Source organism: Portunus trituberculatus, chromosome 50 (genome assembly GCF_017591435.1).
Source record: "Portunus trituberculatus isolate SZX2019 chromosome 50, ASM1759143v1, whole genome shotgun sequence".
NCBI lineage: Eukaryota > Metazoa > Arthropoda > Malacostraca > Decapoda > Portunidae > Portunus > Portunus trituberculatus.
Window position 1 is genome coordinate 23,133,675 of NC_059304.1, and position 20,000 is coordinate 23,153,674.

The 20,000-nt window shown below is 47.3% G+C and overlaps 1 long non-coding RNA gene across 1 annotated transcript in view; it reads right to left on the reverse strand.

The window, feature by feature from the left end:
• Positions 1-17,478, reverse strand: part of LOC123499784 — an 18,007-nt gene extending 529 nt beyond the window's left edge. Inside the window, exon 1 of the long non-coding RNA XR_006673103.1 lies at positions 17,025-17,478. This is a non-coding gene — a long non-coding RNA (uncharacterized LOC123499784). The remainder of the gene's footprint in view (positions 1-17,024) is intronic.
• Positions 17,479-20,000: the final 2,522 nt, after the last annotated feature.

Below are 20,000 nucleotides of genomic sequence, written 5' to 3' on the forward strand. Positions count from 1 at the left end.
CTTGTCCTCCGTGTTTCCTTTTGGGGGAGTGTTGTCTTTTCTATAACCCAATTGTCTACAGAGTAACTTCAGATCAATAAACTAAATCATTATATTAGTTTAGGATTCACTCCACAAATCTTACCCTCGCCACGAGATTACCTTTTCAAACTACATCTCCAACTCCTTAACAATATTTGATAAACAATAAAGCTACATCAATATATATTTATGTCTCTGACTCATTTATTTTCTTCGGTTTTCCTTTCCTGTCTAAAAATCTTACTTTCACCCAGTTTCCCTTTCTAAACGACATTTTCAACCTCTTAACAACACTTGGAAATAATAAAATACATCAATATATTCTTACAACACTTACCTATCTATTTCCTTTGGTCTTTCCTTTCCTATCCAAAAATTTTACCTTCGCCAATAATTTCCCTTTCCAAACATTCCCAACCCCCTAACAACACTAAGAAACAATAAACTGCGTCAATATATCCTTACAACACTCACTTATTTATTTACTCCTGTTTTCCTTTCCTATCTAAAATCTTACCTTCACCCAGTTTCCCTTTCTAAACGACATTTTCAACCTCTTAACAACACTTGGAAACAATAAAATACATCAATATATACATACAACACTTACTCATTCCTTCCCCTCGGCTTTCCTTTTCCTATCCACAAATCTCACCTTCACCACAGACTTCTCTTTCCAAACGACATTTCCAACCCCTTAACAGCACTTAAGAAACAATAAACCACATCAGTATTTAAGTATAACACTCCCTCAATACTTTTCCTCGATTTTCCTTCCCTCCCTCAGCCGTCTCTCACACCCTCACACCCTCACGCCCTCACGCCCTCACGACCTCACAACCGTCTCCCAGTGTCTCCTTTCCCGGTAGTGTCGGCATCCCAGCGGACCTTCCAGAGCGGCCACGAAAGGGAAGAGTGTCGTAAAACATTCCCGATGCGTGCTTACTGCCTCCTCACCACACATTTGTAGGGACATTACTGCCTGTCGTAGCAGGGCGAGGCTGCCTTTAGAAAATTGTCCTCATTACCCGCCTATTAGCATGATGGCTCGTAAACTGGGCGCCAAGACTCTCGTGTGTGTGTGTGTGTGTGTGTGTGTGTGTGTGTGTGTGTGGGCGGTAAGGTAAGATAGGAAAGGCAAAGACGGAAAAATTCTGTGGATTTGAAGCCGCTAGCAGGAGGAAGAGGAGAATGAGGAAGAAGAGGAGGAAGAGGAGGATCAACAATATCAAGAAAAACAATAATAATTAAAAAAATGGGAGAAAGATAGCGAAAAGACGAATGAAATAATTAAAACAGGAGGAGGAGGAGGAGGAGGAGGAGGAGGAGGAGGAGGAGGAGGAGGAGGAGGAATATAAGAACAATTAAAAAGAAAGGAAGAAAAATAACACGAAAAAAAAATAACAATAAAAAAAGAAAGAGAAAACGAAGAGAAAAATAATAAAATGAAAACAAAAACAGGAGGACGCAGAAGAAGAATGAAGAGGAGGAGAAGGAGGAGGAGGAGGAGGAGGAGGAGGAGGAGGAGGAGGAGGAAGAAGAAGGAGGAGGGCGCAGTACCTTGGTGTAGCGACAGACCCTCCCGTCGCCTCCGTGTCTTGCACCAATTCGTCCCGCTCTTGTTTAGGGAAGAGGCGTCCACTGTCCCCTCCCCCACCCTCCCTCCCCTTCCCCTTATTCCCACACCATCCCCCCTGCCCTTCATCACCCCTTCCCTCTCCCCTTCCCCTTCCTCCTCCCCTTCACCACCTTCGTAATGTCCCCTCGCGCATCCAACACCAAATTACCCACGCCCACACACACCTGCACGCCTCGCCACCACGCCCTGCACCACCACCTCAACCACCACCACCACCACCACCACCACCACCACCACCACTGCCGCCGCCTCCAGTATGTGTGAAAATCTTTGTTGTAACTTTCGAGATTCTTATTTTTCTCTCTCTCTCTCTCTCTCTCTCTCTCTCTCTCTCTCTCTCTCTCTCTCTCTCTCTCGTTCCCTTGTTTCATTTCTTGTCTCATAGTCCTCCAGTCCATCTCTCTCTCTCTCTCTCTCTCTCTCTCTCTCTCTCTCTCTCTCTCTCTCTCTCTGACATGACTTATCTCCACTTCATTCTTCCTTATCTCTCTTCTCATCCTAACCTGCTCTCTCTCCCTCTCTCTCTTTTCTCTTCTCACACACACACACACACACACACACACACACACACACACACACACACACACACACACACACACACACACACACACACACACACACACCTGTCACTTCACAATGCATTATAATATCTGGCAAGTGAGAGGGTTTCCCAAATGTTAATTAGCCGTCCACCTCTCTACTTTATCGGTCAGGAAGGTGCTCTCTCTCTCTCTCTCTCTCTCTCTCTCTCTCTCTCTCTCTCTCTCTCTCTTAATATGCAACGTTCGCCTTTCATCTCATTCTTCATGTCTTTCTGAATCGAACTCCTCCTCCTCCTCCTCTTCCTCTTTCTTCTCCTCTTCCTCCTTTTCATCCTTCTTTTATTCTTTCCTCATTCCTTTCCTCCCACTCCTTCTCTGTCTCTCTTTTTTTTTTCATCTCTCAGTATCGTTCAGCATCTTTTCCTTCCTCTCTAACCTCACATCCTTCCTCCATTTGTCATCTACGCTTTTCTTCCTTTCTTTTCTGCTATTTTCTCTCCATTCACATTTTCTCTTTCTTTTCTCATATATGCCTTGTTTTTCCTACTCTCCTTCTTTCCTTATCGTCATTTTATCTTCTATTTCCTTTATTTTCTTTTTTAGAAGTGTTGTAGCTTTATTTGCATTTTTAGTCTATTTATCAACCCGTGTTACTTTATTCCCTCTTTTGGTATCTCTTTTTCTTTGTCTTTATCAACCTTCTACGTGTCTTTCTTCCCCACGTTATCATCTGGCATTTTTCTTTTCTTTTATTCCTCCGCCATCTTTCATTTCCTTTCGCTTTAGCAATCTTCTTTTGGATATTTCTTCCATCTTCATAATTTCGCATTGCTTTTCTTCTCTTCAATCTCTTCATATCTCTCTCTCTCTCTCTCTATCTATCTATCTCTTCGTATCCCTTCCTCTCTCTTTCGCTCTCACTTCCCTTCCCTTCCCTTTAGTGTGTGTGTGTGTATATTTCTTTCCTCTTAATCATCTCCCACTTCTTTTCCCTTCACCCGTCAAAGTATTTCTAATTTCCTTTTCGTTTAGTAAGCTTGTATGGACATTACTTTTCCTTCCTCTTTATCTCCTCACATTCCTCTTCCCCATTTTTTCTCTCTCGCACACCATCCCTCATTTCCTATACATTTCGCCGTTATCTATTCATATTTCTTGTTCTTTTTTATCACTCTGCATTCCGTTCCTTTCCTCTTCCTTTCCCCTCCTCACACTATCTCTCCTTTCCTCTCTCGTCTCTCACCTCGCATTCCTCTCCCTCTTTTCTCCTACCTTCCTTCCTCCTCGCAGCATCTCTCACCTCTGCCTCCTTCACGCCCCTCGCCGCCACCCTCACCCTTACACCCTCACCGTCACACGCCGTCACCGTCATCCCAGCACTAAGACATGATGGATTTCTGGCAATGAAAGGACACGACCACAACTGCTTATCTCTCTTCCCACCTGCATTTCTCCCAACCCACCTGCGCGTGTACCTTTTCTCCCACCTGCCACCCACCAGCCCCCCTCTCCACCTACCCACCCAGACTTCCTTCTTCTTCCCTCTCTCCCTCCCTCTCTTTCTCTCTGCTTGGGAGCGCAGAAGGGGAGTGGCTTTGGAGGAGAGAGGATGGGGAGGGATGGGGGAAGCAAGAGTGAGTTATTTGAAGTCATGTCATGTTATTCATCTTTAGAGTGCGCGAGTGACGTGTGTGTGTGTGTGTGTGTGTGTGAGAGAGAGAGAGAGAGAGAGAGAGAGAGAGAGAGAGAGAGAGAGAGAGAGAGAGAGAGAGAGAGAGAGAGAGAGAGAGAGAGAGAGAGAGAGAGAGAGAGAGAGAGAGAGAGAGAGAGAGAGAGAGAGAGAGAGAGAGAGAGAGAGAGAGAGAGAGAGAGAGAGAGAGAGAGCTGTCTGTCAGATCATGTTAATAATACTGTGGTGGGTACTTTATTGCAAGGCTCGGAGTAGAAGTGGTGGTTCGTTCTCTCTCTCTCTCTCTCTCTCTCTCTCTCTCTCTCTCTCTCTCTCTCTCTCTCTCTCTCTCTCTCTCTCTCACTCTCTCGTGTCATATTTCTCTACATAATTCAGTTTCTTTCCCGCGACACAGATTAAGTTTATCTCGACTGCATATTTAACCTGTTCCTTAATTGAGACTCATTTGGACTCTCTCTCTCTCTCTCTCTCTCTCTCTCTCTCTCTCTCTCTCTCTCTCTCTCTCTCTCTCTCTCTCTCTCTCTCTCTCCCTACCTGGCGCCCATCAAATCCTCTACATACCTCCTCTCCTTTCCTCCGTGCCTCCTTTCATCACCCAAACACGCACCTCTTTCTCCCTCAGGCACGTAATCTAAGCGTCACCCTTCACACACACACACACACACACACACACACACACACACACACACACACACACACACACACACACACACACACACACACACACACACACACACAGGTGCCTTCCTCCTTTTCTCCTTCTCTTGTTCCTCTCCATCCGTCTCTTCCAATAATATCTCTCACGTGCATAGGGAGAGAGAGAGAGAGAGAGAGAGAGAGAGAGAGAGAGAGAGAGAGAGAGAGAGAGGACCAGTTTTACGAATGGAACACAGTATTAATAATTTCTCGTGTCGCTTCACTCTCTCACGCTGCAACAAACATTCATCCTACACACAACATCCTTCATCCTTCCTCATTTATTCTCCATCCCTCATCTTCCCTTCTCCATCCTTCTTCTTTCTTCCTTCATCCTCAACATGCAAATTTCTCTTCCACGCCTCTCCCCTACGGTACCTTGAGAGAGAGAGAGAGAGAGAGAGAGAGAGAGAGAGAGAGAGAGAGAGAGAGAGAGAGAGAGAGAGAGAGAGAGAGAGAGAGAGAGAGAGAGAGAGAGAGAGAGAGAGAGAGAGAGTTAAATCAATATATATTTCTTATACATACATCAACTAATATCTTCCCTCGTTATTCTTTGTGTGTTTCTTTGCACGTGTTCATTTGTGAATCTTTCCCTTCTCTTTTCTTTCTTGTTCCTTGTCTTGGGTGTGTTTTCCTTCTGTCTCTCACACGGGAAGGAAAAACAAGAAAGGCACACACACACACTGAAAAATATTATCACTTTACACATTAATAAAATTAGTGTACATCTCTCTCTCTCTCTCTCTCTCTCTCTCTCTCTCTCTCTCTCTCTCTCTCTCGAACACCACGTAACCAAAACATTTAACACAAGTAACCACCTTTTATCCTCCTCCTGTTTTATCTCCCCTCTATACCCACCCACAGTTTCCTCCCTGTCTCTACCTTCCTTCCCTCCCCAGCCTTCTTCCCTCCCAGCCTCTCCACGTCTCCGCCGACCACCCAACGCTGAGTATCTATTTATACCGCCAGGGTGACAGCAAAGAACACCTGTAATCAAGGTAATCGGAAGTGTGCCCCCTTACCTGTGCTTCATCAAGGGGGTGGAGGTGCATCGCTCACGTCGAGGCGGACAGGTGAGCAGGAGGAGGTGGTAGAGGAGGAGGAGGAGGAAGGGATGGAAGAGGAGGAGGACAAATCGAGGTTGAGTACAGATGACATGAAAAAAGAAGGATGATAAAGAGATGAAATATAAGAGTGATGGAACGAAGGATGGAAGGAAGGAAGGAAGGAAGAGAAAGAAAATAATAAAGAGAAGATGAAGAAGGGAGGAATAGGAACATGAAGAAAGGAGAATAAAATGAAAGAAGATAAGTTAAGGAAGAAAAAGGAAGATAGGAAATATAAGGTGAAGGAAAAGAGGAAGGAAGGAAGGAAGGAAAGAAGGAAGGAAGGAAAGAAGGAAGGAAAAAAGAAAGGAAAAAAGGAAAAAAACTTACTAATTTACTCTTTTCCTAAATCAATTTCACTCGTCACTTGAAGCTGACTACTGTGAAAAGTGATGATAACAACTCTGTAAAAAGCATGATGATTACCACCACCACTACCATCACCACCACCACCACCACCACCACCACCACCACACTCGAGGCCCTCAGGTAACACTTCGCCAGGTGTGTAGGTGCCACTCTTATTACACACCTGCTAATCTAGTGCTGCATCTTCCTCTTACCCTTCCTCCTCCTCCTCCTCCTGCTCCTCCTCCTTCTCCTCTTACTTTTTTTAGTCTATCTTCTTTCATTTATATTTTTCCGTCTTCCCACTCCTACTCATGTGTCGTATACTTCTCTTCCTCCTCCTCCTACTCCTACTCTCCCTCTTCTTCTTCCTCTTCCTCCTCCTCCCTCGGTAGCGGAGACGGAGAGGAACGTGCCAATGATAACCACCTGACAGAGCTGCATTGATAACACACACACACACACACACACACACACACGGAGATGGAGAAAAGGAGGAAGGGAAGGAGGGAAAAAAGAAGGAAATAAGAAGTAAAGAAGGAGGAGAGAAAATAGAAAATGAATGAAAGCAGGAAAACACCAAAAATAGAATAGAAAAGGAATGAAAGCAACAAAAATAAAAGTATCAAAATGGAAAATAGAAAAATAATGAAAACAGGAAAGCACCAAAATCTTATCACACACACACACACACACACACACACACACACACACACACACACAAAATAATCACAGAGTGCCTAGCAAATATATTTTCTTTTATTCAGCAAACAAGGTCTTTGCGATGGAGAGTCCATAATTAACACGGTATAAGAGGAAGGAGGGAGGGAGTCGATGCAAAAGACTGTGGTGGGGATCAGCTGGCGATGTGTTGGGGTCACGCTGGGCTGGATTACTGTGCGTTGGCTTAGAATGAAACCAGATGCGGGAAGACAAGGCTGGTTAGCATAACTTAACCGGCGCTATATTGGGCTGCACTATATTGAATGTGGTCTACAGCAGGTTATTAAGCTTGACTTCCTCTGATCTAATGGAGGATAAGCTCACCTCATCTACATAAAGTGAGCTGGATCTATTGAGTCAGCTGAATTAAGATTAGGATTTATTTTTTTTAGGGTTAATGTACAATATTTAGGTTAGGTTAAGGTAGGCCGGCTTGGAGTCTCTCTCTCTCTCTCTCTCTCTCTCTCTCTCTCTCTCTCTCTCTCTCTCTCTCTCTCTCTCTCTCTCTCTTTTTTTTTTTTTTTATTTAAACAAAACTTTATACAAAGAACATGTACCCAAAGGCGCACTGTCGTGTGCTACCTATTCTAAGGGTACTACAATCTATTTCTACAATATTTACAAGACTTAAAAATAGATAATATACAAGATGGTCAGCATGTAAATGGAGCACTATTCGTTTCACTTCACTAGCACTATTCACGCACTGCACTACACTGAGTGTCACGTCACAAAGAGTGTCAGAGGAGTTGGCAGTGTCTGTCTCCACTTATGTGCCATCAGTTTGACACTGTGTGTTCATCTCCTGGACGTGAGGCACCGCGGCCGTGAACAAGTTCCACATCCTGGAGACGCGTCCTGCGAAGGTGCGTTGATGCTGACACCCGTGGGATCGCGGCACCTCTACGGCGTCACCACCATTGAGCACCGTTCTCGTGCTCCGTGCGGTGACTCTTAGAGGATGACGCAGCCCTGCCAGATGTGGCACTCTTTGCACCTGTGCCTTATGGAACACTACGATCGCCGCCACGTCTCTGCGGTGTTCCAGTGAATCAAGGGACGCTCAGGCTCTGGGTGAGGTGGTAGTGCAGCATCTACTAGCCGTATGGCGCGGCGTTGGATGCTGTCCAGTCTCCTTCTGTGTGTGGCGGCACAGGACATCCAGGAGAGAGCTGCGTATTCAAGGTGGGGCCGCACCTGTGCCTTGTACAGCAGCAGTCTCCCTTCCTGTCGAGGAAACTGGCGATCCTTCTGAGAGCGGAGATCCTGTGAGAGGCTTTCTTGGCAATGGTTTTGACATGCCTGTCAAACCTCAGCCCTCGATCCACCTCCACTCCAAGTATCTTGACGTCATCTTGGAGTGGGAGAGCAGCAGCGCCAAAAGACAACTTTCCTGCCATTGCTGCCATGGCGGCTGGGGACCGAGAGACAACCATTGCCTGTGTCTTCTCCGGCGCGAATGTCACTTGCCAGCGAGCACCCCACTCCTTTATCACTCGTAGCTGCTGATTGATGGCCTCAGCAGCCCGCCCACTGTCCTGGCGTGGATAGGTATAGGAGAGGGTGCAGTCATCAGCATAGGCCATGACTCCTGGCAGTAGCTGGAGAAGATCATCCACGTAGATATTCCACAGGAGTGGGCCAAGAATTGAACCCTGTGGCACTGATGCCTCCACAGGCAGGGACTCAGATGTTTGCCCGTTGACAACCACCTTGAGGCTTCTGTCCTGCAGGTAATTTCCCAAGAGTCGTAGCAAGCCACCCTGGATGCCTTTAGCACGAAGCTTTTCTAGTAATCCGTTGTGCCATACTTTATCAAAAGCTCCTGCTATGTCCAAAGCAACCACTATAGTGTCCTTGCCGTCGTCGAGGGCGTCCTGCCAATGCCTGGTGAGAAGCATCATTAGGTCGGAGGTTGACCTTCCAGGTCTGAACCCAAACTGTTGGTCTGAGAGGAGGGCATTGTCCTTGAGATGGCTACACACCACCTCTGCCACGACCCTCTCAAACACTTTACCCACCACTGACAACAGGGATATGGGTCTGTAGTTTTTTGGGTCCGTCCTGAGCTTTTTTGTGTACGGGAACTACTCGAGCCTCCTTCCACACTGAAGGCCAGACGTTTTCCCGTACACAAGTTGTGAAGACTTGGGTGAGAGGGGCAGCCAGTTCCTGGGAGCATCGCTTCAGCAGGTGCGGGCTGATGTCATCAGGGCCGGTGGCTTTCTGTGTGTCCAGCCCCCGCAATAATCGCTTCACCTGCTGATGCGTCACCTCCACCATGGTGACAGTCTTCTCACATTGCTGGACCAGCTGAGGCGGTGGCTGCTGTGGATTCCCGACCTTCATTTTTCCAGCAAACAAGGAAGCCAGCAACTGTGCCCTCTCCTTACTGCTGGTGGCGACAGTACCGTCCTGCTTGCTGAGGGAGGGATGGATTCTTGGTGGCCAGTTCCTGTTTGTCCTTAACAAGAGACCACCAAGTTTTGTTTCCTACGCCAGTGCCACACAGTTTCCGGCGCAGGCTTTCCTCCCACTTTTTTAAGGCCCACTTGCTGGTTACCACCATCCTCCTGCATGCAGCCCTGTGCAGGTCCTTGTTGCGCCGAGTCGGGTTCCTCTTGTAGCGGAGCCAGGCAGCATACTTTGCCTCAGCAGCAACACGGCAACGGTAGCCAAACCATGGCTGATCCGTCGATCTGGTGGTGTATTCCCTGTGTGGGACGTGGCGTCTCTGGAGGGCGAGAAGGTGAGAGGTGAGTGCAAGTGCTTCACTCTCTGCTCCTCCCTGTAGCAGAGTGGCCCATGGGGTGTGGGTCAGGTCGCGGCGCAGGGAAGCCCAGTCTGCTTTGTTCCACAGCCAGATGGTGCGGGTGGTGGCCTCGTCCTGAGCCACGCCCACTTCCAGCTGTGTCAGTACAGCGTGATGATCAGAGCTGCCCACGAGCCCCAGCTGATGACACTGAAGCTTGTCCTCCTGGTAGTCTGAGATGACAGGGTCTAATGTCCCTCCTCGTTCATGTGTGGGGAAGGTGACATGATCTGTCAGACCCTGCACCTCCAGGAGATTCTCGTAGGCGTCTCTTTCCAGGTGGTGATTGAGATCCCCCACAATCAGCACGTGGCTGCAGCTGTGTGCCATCATCAGGTTGTCTAAAGTCTCAGTCAGGTACAGGAGTGAGTCAGGCCCTTGTCGCGGGGGGCGATACAGGGCACACAGCAGGAGGGCTGAGCGGTCTGCCAGCATTACTCGGAAGTACATCATCTCCATCAGTGGAGGCGTGTCTATGTCGAGTAGCTGGGCCTGCATTCCTTCCTTGAAGCAGACAGCCACTCCACCTCCTGTTCGCTCCTGTCGGTCCCTCCTCACCCAGTGGGTGAAGCCCTGCATCCTGCCATACGTGGGCTCCACCTCACTGTTCAGCCATGTCTCTGTCACCACAACAACGTCTGCATTGTGTCGTTGCACACAGTTGTGGTATAAGTCTGCAAGGTTAGTCCGGAGACCACGGACGTTGCTAGAGACGACCTTTAGTTGGCGGCGGGGCAAGCTGGCTGTACCATGGTGAGGGATGGTAGTGAGCGAGGCCTGCTAGTCCGAGGTGGTGGTTAGGGTCCGCGGCCGACTGCTGGTACTGGTGAAGAGGAGTGGTCCACTGCCGCCCCTGGCTCTGATTCCAGATACCAGGCTGAGGAAGGAGTGGGCGAGGTTGTGGTAAGGACTGAAATGAAGTGAGGTGGTGGGCGGGCTGAGGCGCTGCAGGTGGGAAGGGTGTGGCTGTGTGTCTTTCCACCGTAAGGAGCCGCTGTAGGAGACGCTCCTGACGTAAATCGTCAGTTCTGGCGTGGCAAGTAGCAGAAGTGTGTCCTTTCCGTGAGCAGTACTCACACACTTTTGCCTTGGCTCGCTTTTGTGTCTGCTTGGTGGCCTGGTGAGTCCTCAGTCCTTCGCTGGACACCTTCCTCGCGTCCTGCTGCACTTCCTCTTAGATTTCTTTTTTCTCCAATCTCCTGAAGTGGTCTGAGGAGAGGTTCGTGGGCGAACAGAGGCACCGCGATCTACTCCGTTCGCTGTGTTTATGGAGGAAGAGTCCCTGCTGCTCTGTGTGGCGGTAGACGTGGTAGTGAGTACCGAGCAGTCACTCTGTGTGGCAGAAGGAGTGACAGTAGACGCTGGGGAGGTGTCACAGTCGCTCTGTGTGGCGGTGGAAGCAGTGGAGGTAGGCGGAGCGGTCGTTGTTTCCCGGGCAGGCGAAGGGAAGGTGGAAGTTGAGAAAACAGCTGAGTGGCGGAGCTGTTGCGGTTTATCCGAGCTCCACCACGTCCTCCACCTCTCAGAGTCCTGACAAACCACCTCCCAGTGTTCGTCAATTGACTCTGCGTGGGCGCTGACTGCCTGAGAGCGTGTGGCTACTTGCGTCTGGCGCTGTTTTGACGCTATCAGCCTGTCTGCTACTCTGAGAGCCGCAGCAAACACGTCTCTGTGTTGTATGATCAAGTCTCGGTCGTCCTGGAGGGACTTAATCACACAGTTTTGTTGAGAGGCTTCCTCAGTGAGCTTCTCAACTAGTGAAACTAGCTCTCTCTCTCCAAGCCCTCCCACTGACTCTCCCCACTATCGTCCGGTAGTGGCGTTGGGGTGTATCAGTCTCCTCGATGATGTAGGTGACGGGGTCCGGGATGTTTGCTTGGAGTCGTAGCTGTTCCGTGTAGCTACACTTGAAGACTGGCGTATCCCCAAGGCAGCTGTTGTGACAAAGGTTACGGCAGGTTTCCTCGTCACAGCTCACGTGTTGAGTCTTAAGTGTTGCTTTGCCACAAACGCAACACCAATTCTGTGGCTGGTAGCCAGGCAAGTCTCGCCTGGCTATGGGGCGATGGGCGGGGCTAGACATTGAGGGAGAGGATAAGTGATTCCTGGGGAATTGTGGAGCCAGGTGTGGGAGCGACAACGAGTGTTGGCTCTAAACGACACGTGCGACACTAACACACTCGTGAACACAGACACTGAACACTGGCACAGAACACAAAGCACTTCCCCACAGGCGCACAAAAAACACACGACACTAACTACCTCTCCCACAAGTCAAGCCAAACCAGCCACGGAGAGAGAGATACAGGTTGTTTAAAAAACTACCTTGGAGAGATTTGGCAACTGTGTGCTGCCTTAGGCCTCGCGTCAGGTCAGGCCCGGGTCTCGGTCACTGCACGGGTACAAACACTCTTTTCAAGTGATTTTTCAACACTATTGCAAGGCTTAGCACACCTTACACTTTTACATGGACACCAGGACACTTAGCACTTCAAGCACTGAAATTTTCACAACACTGCACTTTGTTAAACCACTGTAACACCACGAAAACACGGAGCTACCACGTGCGTGACCTCTCTCTCTCTCTCTCTCTCTCTCTCTCTCTCTCTCTCTCTCTCTCTCTCTCTCTCTCTCTCTCTCTCTCTCTCTCTCTCTCTCTCTCTCTCTCTCTCTCTCTCTCTCTCTCTCTCTCTCTCTCTCTCTCTCTCTCTCTCTCTCTCTCTCTCTCTCTCTCTCTCTCTCTCTCTCTCTCTCTCTCTCTCTCTCTCTCTCTCTCTCTCTCTGACTGACTGACTGACTGACTGACAGATTGACTGACTAACAAGTGTACAACGACTAATGACTGACTGACTGACTGACTGACTGACTGACTGGCTGACTACCTGCCTGACTAGTACAGAAGTTGCTGATTAAGTGATTAACTCTTAAAAAAATTGACATATTGGCAGTAAGTAAAACAAGAAAATGCTTCTCCAACAAAGGGAAAATATTAACTCTTGTAATAATGAAGGCGGACGTCAAGTAAATTATTATACCACAATAGAAAAGTGTTGAAAATATAATGATTTCTTTTACCGCTGCGCAACAAGCAACCGGCAGCAGCCAGACGCGTCCTGTCCTCTGCTCTCCCCTAACACACGCATCAACCAACGAAGCAGACACGAAAATAGATAAATAAATAGAAAAAAAAGAGGTAGAATAAAAATACCCAAACAATTAAGCGAGAGAATAAATAAATAATAAAGAGCCGACTAACACACTCCACCTCAAAATATCCGCCTCGCATTCACAACATTCATGGCGTTGCTAAAACTAAAAACATATGCATTATTATTTTTTCTTCTCATTTCTAGTCGATCATTCTTACATCACGTCTTACATTTAATTGCTTCCTTATATTTTCAATCATCACTCGGCGCATTAAGACTCCTGCACGAAGGTAATAAACACACAAATATAAAATACAAAACATAAAACCATTTGAGCAAAAAAGAATTGATATACAAGACAGAAGCAGTAAGAAACACACTCACACACACTCACACACACACACACACACACACAAGGTCAGACAGGTGGAGGAGAGAGGTCAAAGGGAGGGGCGAGGAGGAGAGGAAGAGATGTGGAGGTAAGGAAGGAAGGAAGGAAGGAAGGAGGGAAGGAGGAGTCAAGGTTAGTGGATGTCATAAGTAAAAATCAACGATGTAAACAAACAAAAAAATAATCTTAGTAATAAAAAGAGAAAAGAAGAGAAAGAGGAGGAGGTGGAAGAGGAGGAAGAGGAGGAGGAGGAGGAGGAGGAGGAGGAGGAGGAACAAACACAGTACAAGGAGAGGAGAGATAAGAACGAAACGAAAACAAAAGGTACGAGGAGAAGAAAGAGGAGGAGTAGAAGGAGGAGGAGGAGGAGGAGGAGGAGGAGGAGGAGGAGGAGGAGGAGGAGGAGCAGGAGGAGGAGGAGGAGAAGCAGGAGGAGGAGGAGAAACAGGAGAAAGAGGAGAAGGAGGAGGATAAGTAGGAGAGAGAAAGAAGGGAGAGAAAGAAGAAGGAGGAGGAGGAGGAGGAGGAGATAACAACGAGGGAGGGGAGGAAAAGATATCTGCAGAGGATAAAGGAGGAAAAATGACTAGGAGGAGGAAGACAAGGAAGAGGAGGAGGAAGAGGAGGAGGAGGAGGAAGACTTTGCAAGCAGTCAAGAAGATAAATCGGTACTATGATAGGGCGAGGACACGGCAGGTAAGTAATTAAACCCAGGCAAGGCAGAACAGGGCAGGGATGGCTTAGATAGGCTTAGAGAGAGAGAGAGAGAGAGAGAGAGAGAGAGAGAGAGAGAGAGAGAGAGAGAGAGAGAGAGAGAGAGAGAGAGAGAGAGAGAGAGATAAGTACATACAACTTCACCAATACCCAGCTCCGAACCACAGTAATTTCTGGCGGCAAAAGGAACAAGGTTATAGAAATTGACAAATAAATACTGTGAGACATAAACAGCAAGGACATGGGGGAGAGGGAGAGAGAGAGAGAGAGAGGGCGAGGGAGAGAGGGAGAGGGAGAGGGAGAGGGGAGAGAGGGATACGGAGTGAGAGATAAGGAATGTTAGGGAAGAAAAGGTGTTAGGGAAAGTAGATAAAGAGATACAGAAGAAGAAAAGAAGAAGAAGAAGAAGAAGAAGAAGAAGAAGAAGAAGAAGAAGAAGAAGAAGAAGAAGAAGAGAGAGAGAGAGAGAGAGAGAGAGAGAGAGAGAGAGAGAGAGAGAGAGAGAGAGAGAGAGAGAGAGAGAGAGAGAGAGAGAGAGACGGGATGGAAGCAGATGATAGAGAGAGGAAAGAAATGGGAGAAAGACAAAAAGGAGGAAGAGAGTTGAGATGAGGGAAGGAGGAGGAGGAAGAGGAGGAGGAGGAGGAGGAGGAGGAGGAGGAGGAGGAGGAGGAGGAGGAGGAGGAAGAGAAAAACGATAGAAAAAACATACGAGTAAAAAAAAAAACTATAATTTTCTTTCACACCACACAGAGAATGACTAAACACACACACACACACACACACACACACACACACACACACACACACACACACACACACACACACACACACACATTCATAAAAGTTACCAAGGTCAGGATTAACAAAGAATAAAAAAAAAAAAAGAAACCGTAACAAAAACATCAATGGAATTTTTGCACTCAATATGGTGGACGAGAGAGAGAGAGAGAGAGAGAGAGAGAGAGAGAGAGAGAGAGAGAGAGAGAGAGAGAGAGAGAGAGAGAGAGAGAGAGAGAGAGAGAGAGAGAGAGAGAGAGAGAGAGAGAGAGAGAGAGAGAGAGAGAGAGAGAGAGAGAGGGTCAGTGCGATGCCATGCCTTCACACCTTTAATTTACAGCTTCGTACCTTCCCCTCCTTCCTGACGCCACCTGCCAGCCGCACCAAGACGCAGCGCCCTCCCCGCCATTACCTCCAGCGCCCCGTCATTACGGGGCGTCTCAGGGGTGTCTCTTTCCTCCCCCGGGTGACGAGGAGGTGAAGGAGGAGCGGGACGTGGTAGTGAGAAAGGGATGGGTGAGGAGGATGGCTGTGCAAGGTAGGAAGGAAGGGAGGAGGGTACGGAAAGGGGATGGAGGTCGTCAGATTTGCTATGTAATGGTGGACGTGGTGGTCGTGGTGGTGGTGGTGGTGGTGGTGGTGGTGGTGGTGGTGGTCGTGGTGGTGGTGGTGGTGCTGATGGTGATGATAGTGTTTTGTTGTAGTGGTGATGATAAACAAACTACTACGATAAGAAAAAATTTAATGCTGATAATGAAAGTGTTATGTGAGGAGTTTACTCGTGAAAATAACACAAAGCCGACGAGTCATGTTGACGCATTCGAATGAAAGTGTGGCCCCCACACACACCCAAACCATTCCTAACCACTACTACGTCTCCCCCGTCTCGGAAGTTCTCGCCCTCTTTATCCCTCCTCTCCTCTCCCTAGCTCCTCGCCTCCCTCACCCCTGTGTCCCTCCCTACTTCTCCCACCACTGTATTTATACATTATAATGTTCTGTAAGTGTGTATGTATAGATATGATTATTAACGAGTATGGTACAATTTCATGAAGGTAAGAAGTGGTTCACGTTGATATTTACTGTACAACAGCACGTTTACGTGTAGTATATAGAAGAGCCATGTTTGCAGTCGTTATGGTCAACCATGTGAACATGATGTGCTGGAATTACCTGTGACCTGGACCTTCTACTGTTAGGAAAAGTTGATACTCTTATTGCGTACTGTCTACCTATTGATCATAAAAGTGGTCCAGTTTATATATAATATTATTTTGTTGTTAGATACGTTGCTTATTATCCAGCTATACGGCCATTAACAGCGGAATTAGCTATTGCTTTCACGGTCGTTTGACCCACTCTGGTTTTCATGTCCACATATACCAGCAATTGTATTAAATAATATTATTAATGTATGATATGTATGTACATACTGACGTATGTAACTATTATACCTATACGTATGTAATTACAATAGGGAAAAAATCAAAGGTGGAAGGCTGATGGTGTGAATAGGGGTGAAGAGGAAGCGGGAAGAGGGTCATGCGATACTGGGGTAGAGAAGGAGTGGTCTGGGGGTTCTTCAGGGTGATGGTGGTGGTTTTGGAGGGGTTAGACGAGTACCCACACTCGTCTGATTCTGTATAACACCTTTGATATGATGACTGGATTAGGCGTAATATCACTCAGTAAACTCCTCACATAACACATATAGCACTGTGGTATGTTAACCATAAATTACGAACGGATGTTCAAGGTAGTGTGTTGAAATATCATACTCATCCAACGATTCGTTTAGGAGATATCTGCAAAAAACACCGTTTGTCCACCGCTGAAATGTATAGTAGTTATCACTATTACTATGAAACCTCTTCCATTAACGTGCGCGCGCAAACACACACACACACACACACACACACACACACACACACACACACACACACACACACACACACACACACACACACACACACACACACACACACACACGAACAAAAACATTCAAGCAATCGTGACAACTTGAAAACGAACTCCACACACACACACACACACACACACACACACACACACACACACACACAGGATTAAGAAAAAAAAACGGTATAAAAACCCGCCAAACGCTGACACGGACACACGCGGGAGTCTTCATGTTCAGAACTCCCCAGAAAAGTCCGTCAGCTTCTTGAAAACACCTTAGCATAAAGACCCACAAAAAAAAAAAAAAACTTGACGAGCAATTATCCCTATTACTACCACGCTTCACAAACCCACAATTACCTCCATATACAGCGCCGCATTACAATACCCCACCACACACGAACACACGCACACACGAACACACGTATCAGTTTAGAGAACTGAAGGACGAGGGAGGAGAGAAATAAATAATAAAATCCAGCAACAGTCACTTTACCTTCATCCGCCGCCGCCGCCACCAGAAAGCCAGACGCGGTGCCTGTCTCTGCCCTTCCATCCACGCATCACTTCCTCAATTTTAGCACCGTGTACCCGCCGCATCCTTGCCTCCACGCACACGCCGGCACCCTCAGACACACCGACAGGGCCTGAACCAGCAGCCGTGACGTGGCTGACGCGATAACTCCCCCAGGAACCGGTAAAAAACACTCAGTATACAGATGAGGCGCGGGGACCCATCACCTCCAGACACTATCGCTGCCCCACATAGGTGATGCCGAACCTGCCAGCCAGCAAGCCAATCACGCCTCAGGGATGCGCCTCACGCCCCGCCCACAACCCAGACACATGCGCGGGTGGCCTACTCTTACGTAATGCCCGTGACATCACCAAGGTCACTTCTGATTGGTGTGAAAAGTCTCTATTTCCTTCCCTCTTTCCCTGGCGTCTATCTTTTCCTCCTTTCCTTCCTCTCTCTCTCTCTCTCTCTCTCTCTCTCTCTCTCTCATCAGTACTATCATCACCGTTCACTACAGTATTATTATCTCCTTCATCACCACTCATGCTTGTGTGTGTGTGTGTGTGTGTGTGTGTGTGTGTGTGTGTGTGTGTGTGTGTGTGTGTGTGTGTGGGCGTGTATGTGTCTGTGTGTGTGTTCTGATAAGAGAAAGTTATAATGTCTGTTACTTTCCTTCCTTTCTTCCTTCCTTCCTCCCTTACCGTCCCTCCTTTCTTCCTTACTTTCTCATTTCCTTCTCTCCCTCTCTGATCTGGTTTTTCCGTTCCACCTTTCTCCTTACTTTAGTGACACACCGTCACTTTCCCAAACACACACCATGCGCTCTTCTCAACTTATTCTCTCATAATACTGTTGTTTCATCTCTACTCAAACCTTTCTCTTACTCCTTGTCTTTGCTTGCATTCTCACCTTCTCTTCTCCTCTCCTCCTCATCCTGCTCCTTCACCGTCTCTTTCCTGCAGTCTCTCCTCCTGCTCCACCTCCTCCTCCTCCTCCTCCTTCACCTCTTCCATCTTCTCCTCCCGCTAGATGGCGCACTGGTTTACAGAAGCCCCCAGTAATGCGTCCCGCCTCTCAGTGACAGATTAAAGCAAGTCAGGTTCCTTTTCATGTCCAGCAGGGCGAGGCAACTGGGTCCGTCCACCTCCAGTCCTTTCCTTGTACCGCATTGCTACTTACTCCCCCCCTCCCCTCTCTCTCTCTCTCTCTCTCTCTCTCTCTCTCTCTCTCTCTCTCTCTCTCTCTCTCTCTCTCTCTCTCTCTCTCATAAGCGTGTACTAAAGACCACCCGCTTTACGCCAAACAAGTGCCCTTCTCTCCCAGCTTTCCCTTTTCTACCCTCCCTTCCTTCCATTTACCTCCTTATCTTGTCTACACAGCCCTCCCTACCCTCCCATTCCCCCTCACCTCTCCCCTCTCTCTCTCTCTCTCTCTCTCTCTCTCTCTCTGCCAGTCCCAGCTAGTCCTTATCACGTCCTCAGCGCGGATTGTTTAATGGATCTGACACGTTGAGAACACAGACGGGATTGCCTCGTGTTAAGTAAGCGTCAAGTCTCTCTCTCTCTCTCTCTCTCTCTCTCTCTCTCTCTCTCTCTCTCTCTCTCTCTCTTTCTGGTGTTGTTTTCTCTGGAATTTTCCTTTAAATTTTGCACTTGAAGCAATTGGTGCTGAAAAAAATTAATATGATTGCAGATAGATAGATAGATAGATAGGTAGGTAGGTAGGTAGAGAGAGAGAGAGAGAGAGAGAGAGAGAGAGAGAGAGAGAGAGAGAGAGAGAGAGAGAGAGAGAGATATTTATTAACGATCTGCATTTGTTCATAAGTTAACAAAATCGACAAAGGAGATTAAATAAAAAAAAAAAAAGATGCTCAACACTTGTTCCTAAATGAAGGACACCGATCAAGGACACACAACAAACAAAACACTACACAAAGTCACCAATTGAAAAAAAAAAAAAAAAAAAAAGAAAGCGGACAAAAATATGCACGCGAAACAGGAATAAAAAAAAAAAAAAAGCACTTATCAAAACGCTACACAAAATCTAAGCAGGAAATAAACACAAGATCATGACTAGCAAATAAAAATAAGACACAAGAATATAAAGAGGGAGCCACACGCGTGCTAAGGTAATTACCCGCCACCTGAGAACATGAGCATTTAATCAGCCTTTCTTCTCACCCTCCCTGGACCTTCACGCAACACTCAGCCCTTTCAGAGAGAGAGAGAGAGAGAGAGAGAGAGCGTTCCCAGCAACCTTTTTCCCCGGTACCCCTGAGCAGAATGGGTTTATTAATCCTGCCTCGAGGTGGATGTATGGCAAGTGTGTAAACGCCTGTCCCTCACCCTGCCACTCAGCCATTTAGCGTGTCACTGTGTTGAGCCAGACAGTAACTAAGACATCATGATTGGCAATGGTTTTCTTCTGTCTCTTTTTTTACTCCCTCTATCTCACTCCTCATCGTTGTGTTTTTTTTATGTTTATGGAACCAATTTTCTTGCTAATGGTTCCTTGTCCGTCAGTCTTTCAATGTACTTGTTATATGATTGACAGTAACTGGTTTGCCCTTCTTCTTTTTTTGTTGCCTTTCGTTTTCCATTCATAACTGTTGCGTTTTTTTTGTTCTCTCGTTCCCTCAATTCTTAATCCTCTTCTTGTCTTCCTTTCATTAACCTTTTCTTCCTTTCTTCTTGTCCCTAACTTACGACAACTCTCATCCCTCTGTTTATTTTGCTTCTTCATTCACCTATTATTTCTCCTCGCAATTCCTTCCTTTCATCCTTTATTTCCTTCACTGACCCTTTATTCTCTTCCTTCCTTGTTTAGCCATCTTATCACATTTCTTTCCTTCATCACTTACTCACCAATTCTTCTACCTCCTCCTCCTTCCTACTTTTCTTCCTCGTCTTCCTCGTCCTGGTGACCCTATTTGAGCAAACGTAAACAACTTACCTT